We start from the raw sequence: 5,501 nt of genomic DNA, 5'->3' as shown, positions 1-5,501 counted from the left end.
CTGTTGGTACTTTTTTGCTTAAATATCAACAGTATGAATGCATTGCTTATCAGTTATATGCTTTACTGCTCAGCCATACATTTGTTAAATAATTTTAAAGTGTCTATGCTATCAGTTTCATGTTCGAAATTAACAACATTTAAAGCGACGTTGGATGAGCAGCAATGCATTAAATAAACTTGGCCTCATTTTCAAAAGCAGTGACCTTTGACTAATTGATTTGTCTTTCTACTATAGTGAGGTTGCTTTGCTTAAACAAGGGTTGACGTATCACGCATGAACTTAACTATTAAAGGCATCAAACTTGATGAAGCTGCATCCATTAACTATCATATTATTGTGTGATACTTTAGTGTGACAATTTTCTAAAGCCATGATTAATGATGATAATGTAATGCACTTTAAAATAACTTTGTTTGAATAAAAACGGTACAAAACACACCACGACAACAAAATACATTTCAATCATTTGTTTCAGTAAATGAAGCCACCATGGAAGTCTCTATGAAAGTGACAGGTCCTTTCCTGTCTCCGTTTTCTGCATTTAAAACCTAAAAAACATTTCTTATTCAAATAAAGTTACAATGTATTATCAATACCCTTTTTCCTTCTAGCTGTGACTGTAGCTCCAGGACTTTATTCTGCAACTGATCAATTCTCTCTTTATCACTGACTACTGTTAATGCTCCACTTCTTCCAAACTCAATTGAAGACATTGTCTGTGAGGTCTCACAACTCTCTCCCTTGGGATCTTTATATAAACGATACATCTATGATAAATATAAACAATACATATGAATGATAAAAATTTATGTCTTGTTACTTGAAACAACAACAACAATTGCACCCTTAAAAGCTATTAATATACTTATCAGTCATACATGTACAATTACCAGCTCACCTTTGATGCAAATATGACTAGTAAAATTGCAATAGCCACAATCAGCAGGCCAGCATCATAAAGTGCCTCATGAATATTATAAAAACTAGACAGAGCGAATGATACAACCACCAGCTCTACCAGTACAATGCTAGTTATGTAAATGATAGTTGCAACCTCTTTGAGTCAGCAAGTATTTTAATACGAACTTTGCATGTTTGTATGGCAAGAATGAGAGCTATTATTTGAAGCATTCCAAGATAAATAAGAAGTCTGGTAAGCATAGGAGCTCGTTTTCCCGGTATAGCAAGGCTGCAAAAGTCATGGCAGCCATTTTGTTTAGGGGTGAAGCCTACTTAGTAACGCTACAACGTTACTAATGTAAAAAAGTGAGCCACACAAAAGATGCAGTAGTGAAGCAATGATACACATAATAATCTAGTGGAACTCCTCTTTCCTAGAAATAGAGATTATCGTAATAATCAATTAAGAGACAGTCATATGTATAATAAACAAAAACTAAGTCATAAATAACATTTTAAAGTAAAAGATTCTTAATCATGATACAAGTACTCACATCAAACTTGTTTGAGTTTTTTCTGTCAGATTCCAGTGAGAGCTTCAATCTTGTTTGAGATATGACAGATCCAATGAAGCACCATGGTGCGTGGACTCGCCTGCTGAGATTCACCTGAGAGATAATGTGTTACTTGTACTGCCCCCATCATGATATTATACATATTATAAGCAACTTGATATTTGAAAAAAGGATAATAGATTTTGACAAAGTGCAACAATGCAATTACTGCACTGATCCATAAAATAAATTTTAGGTGTGGTCAGCACCTAGCAGTGCAGTGCAGATAAACATGGCACGTGGGTAGGAGAAAGAAGAAAAGCTGGAATTTATTTTAGCATCTGAAGCTCTATTCAAAGAAAGAGTAAGCACAAAAAATTTGCCTAGATATTTAAAAGAGACTGAGATAGTTTGGTTGCTCCTGCTTTCCCCAGTGCTGCCTGAAAATTTTTCGAAGAGGCTAAATCACAAACTTTGAGCAACTGTAGCTCGCAAACAAAAAAGAGATAAGAAAATTCCCACATATTTTTTAATCTAGGTACTTTTCTCTACCTATCAATGCTAATCTTGACCAAATAGAGTGAAACACGAAGATTTGGCTAGGAAAAGTGGTCTATTCTTGAAAATATTCGGCTTTTGCCACCACGGATTGCTATGAAAATACAACGGAGCTAAATAAATTATCTTTTTCTCAAAGCTTAAAAAGAATTATAACTCAGGAGAGTTCAGTAAAAAAGATATTAACTAGGAATTAACAGGAATTTTCGTGACAGAATGACAGAATGACAACCCAACTGCTTAGTACCCGCCTACGCAAGCGTGGCGAGTCCAATTATCAATATAGCAACCATGCCAGCAGTTATTAATAGAATTAGACCAATCAAATGCCAATCAGTGAGTATCTGGATGTGAACAAATATGACTTTAAATTAAAATGTGTTGGGTGATAATATTCATTATAATAGTATACAATATGCTAAACAGCATGCTTCTTGAGCTGACAGGCACTACAATACAATACATATTGCATTTGAAGCAACTTTAAAAATTCATTAAAAAATCCAAATTTAATTGGAATCTGCTTGAACTTTCTATGCAACTTAAGTGGATGTACATGTAGATCTATATGCATAAAAATTATAAAAACAAAAAAATCTTTATTTTTCATTTCTGAAAAAATTTGGCCAAATACTATGTACTATACAGTACATGGTCTTTGATTCAATTTTTGAAAAACTTAAAAAAAATTTAAATCCAAATTTCATTGGAATCCGCTCCACTTAACTACATGTCTTATACACAACTTAAGTACTTGTATATGCATCAGGAAAAACAATATAAATAAAGAATTTTTTGCCTTTCATTACTTCATTTCTGGAAAAATTTGCATGTGTACTTGGGCCCAATTTTTGAGCAACTTTAAAAATTCATAAAAATTCAAAATTTGATTGAAAATTGCTCAAACCTTCTACACAAAATATGTACATATATATGCATCAGAAAAATTATATTAATGAAAAATTTTTTAATAGCCATTTTGTCAAAATCTGGCCAAACACAGTGTGTTTATAGTACTTTGACAATCCACTGATTCAGAAAAGAAGCTGCATAAGCACTATACCAAACAGCCAAAGTCCTGTGGGATACCCTACATTGACTTAAACTTTCTACATTGTATAAGAACATTATTTTCCCAAACAGAATGTTTCCTAAAGGCAGTATATTAGTTTAGTTGACTATCATTAAGCATAAAGCATGAAATTAGAAAAACAATCATTGCTGAACTGAAAGTAAACAATAAAGTCCCCACATCATTCCCTTGCCTATGGTCAATTGAATAGATGCTCTTCACCCAAATGACTGCAGCCCTTTTGCAACCACAATTTTCATACCTTTTTATTTGGCGAAGGATTATGAAATATGTAATATATCCTCCACATTTTAGACAGGATGGTTCCAAAAGCAATTGTGTATCCAATGAAATCAAGGTACAATGAAATCTAAATAAATATATAAAAATAAATAAAATAAATCTTCATTGTGGTATAGTCTCACATAGCAGAGTAAGAGTCAAGTTTTTTTAAATCTTTCTTCATCGCTGGTATCAAATGGAAATATTTGTAAAAATATTGAGAGAAAGACCATTGAAGTGCCAGCAATAATGAAATAATTAAGATTAGGACTAATGAGCTTGATTAGCCTACAAATATAACACACAATAAATAAACAATGGGAGCTAAAAATAGAAATGTAAAATAGATCTAAGTAGGTGGAGCAACTTATACATAGATCTAGATTAGATAGATGAAATATTGATGATACAGACCTTGTGTCAGCTAGCACCCTGTCCAAAAATTGGTATGCCTGATTAGAAGTCCAGTCTAAATAAACACCTGTGCTTAATAGACACCTGTGCTCATAGATATGGTTCAAATGGTAATTTTAAAAATTAGATCTAGTGATGCAAAGTTTTTTCTAATAATAATAATAATAATAGAGTCTAATAATAATAATAGAATAATAATAGATCACTCTGTCTGATCAATATGACCTACTTACTGACACTCACTAGTGATTCATCACTACCAGCTATCATTTACTGTAATGGCTCCAACACACAACCTAACAGTGGAATCTCTTTCATTAATACTCAAAATCTCACTCTCCAGAGGCTAATGTTAAGGAATTGTGGTGGATATCTGAGAGGACTAGATGCAATTAACTCTATCACTTTTTTACTCGATATCATTGCTTTAGTTTTCCTACACATTGGTTCATTGCTTATCAAAGAGGTCAGGATTGTTCTTTAATCTCACAAATGAACTTATGGATAGCATGGACGTATAACAATGGGAAGTACAATATACATTCAAATCATGGTCATATCAGATGATCATTGCAGGTAAAGCTATATTGATGTGTCTTTTGGAAACAGAAATGAAGTTATGAACACGATCAAAGCAATGTCACTACCACAAGGCACAGCACTTGTTTCTGATAAATTTAAAAGTATCTATGCTTTCTATTTCTGTTGAATTAAGGATCAGTCTTCATCTTCGTAAAGGGATTTTGGATGACATTAACTAAAGTTGAACTGAAATTTGTGTTTACTACTTACTATAGTCAAGCTTGGCTTTGTTGATAGTAATCAAGATTCATACAAGTGTATACACTGCATATTCTAAATTAATTTTTTTTCTAGTTCACAAAGCATGTGGAATAAAGGTTGGTCCAGTAACTATTGGTTGTGCTGATGATGAGGAAAACTATCTTGGATTATGCTATAAGAAATGTTCACTTCCTGCTAGTGCAGATTTCCCATTACACCGGCACAGCAACAAACACATGCTCGGAATGGATGCGATGAAGATGAAGAAAATGATGCTGATCTGTGCTATCCTAAATGTGAAGAAAACTACAAGGGAGTTGCCACTATTTGCTGGGGATATTGCAGCTATTTCTGTGGACCAGAGTATGATGACAAAGGCCTATACTGCTACTGGTGGTGGCCACCAAAAAACTGTTACGAGCCAAAGTATGATATAGGTACTTGTACCCTACTTTTAAAACCCTGGACCAATGGATTTGGTGTGAATAATCAAGGAGGATGTACAAAGATTGCCATCTCTGTAAAATGCATTGATCTTGGATGCAACAAGCAACAAAGAAGTAACATAGAATTTTTTGTTAGAGCTATTTTTGATGGTTCTTGTTGTCATACATATAATAAACTTTAATAAATGAAATTTTACATTACTTGATTTAATGAATGGGGAAGAAAGTGACAAAGAAAAGTACAATGGGGCATTGTGCTAGGTTAGCAGTCTATCGTGATGCACTAGAAGTTGTAAATAATAGTATGGGCCTGGGGCAAACATGTGTCACGAGAGCCACAATATCTAATACCAATATTTTGGGTAGCTTACTATTATGTACTATTAGGTGTACTTAGTTGTAAATAATACCAGGCACATGTGTCAAACATTAAGGCATTTCTTACACGTGCTTGTAACAAGAGCTGCATGATGCATGCCTCATGTTCAG

General features: G+C 33.5%; 2 long non-coding RNA genes across 2 annotated transcripts; both read right to left on the bottom strand.

Annotated features, from left to right (window-relative positions):
- Positions 1 to 411: 411 nt before the first annotated feature.
- Positions 412 to 1,149, bottom strand: LOC109583514 (uncharacterized). Its single transcript, XR_002185557.1, has 3 exons — positions 902 to 1,149; positions 600 to 770; positions 412 to 551 (listed from the first exon to the last, which is right to left on the bottom strand). It is a non-coding gene; the product is annotated as an uncharacterized LOC109583514 (long non-coding RNA).
- A 1,148-nt stretch (positions 1,150 to 2,297) lies between these two features.
- Positions 2,298 to 3,649, bottom strand: LOC109583517 (uncharacterized). The gene is made up of 3 exons (XR_002185560.1): positions 3,513 to 3,649; positions 3,350 to 3,457; positions 2,298 to 2,359 (listed from the first exon to the last, which is right to left on the bottom strand). It is a non-coding gene; the product is annotated as an uncharacterized LOC109583517 (long non-coding RNA).
- Positions 3,650 to 5,501: the final 1,852 nt, after the last annotated feature.

Source organism: Amphimedon queenslandica, unplaced genomic scaffold (genome assembly GCF_000090795.2).
Source record: "Amphimedon queenslandica unplaced genomic scaffold, v1.1 AMPQUscaffold_13301, whole genome shotgun sequence".
NCBI lineage: Eukaryota > Metazoa > Porifera > Demospongiae > Haplosclerida > Niphatidae > Amphimedon > Amphimedon queenslandica.
The sequence above is the reverse complement of the archived record's forward strand: the minus strand, read 5'-3'. Positions and strand labels throughout refer to the sequence as shown.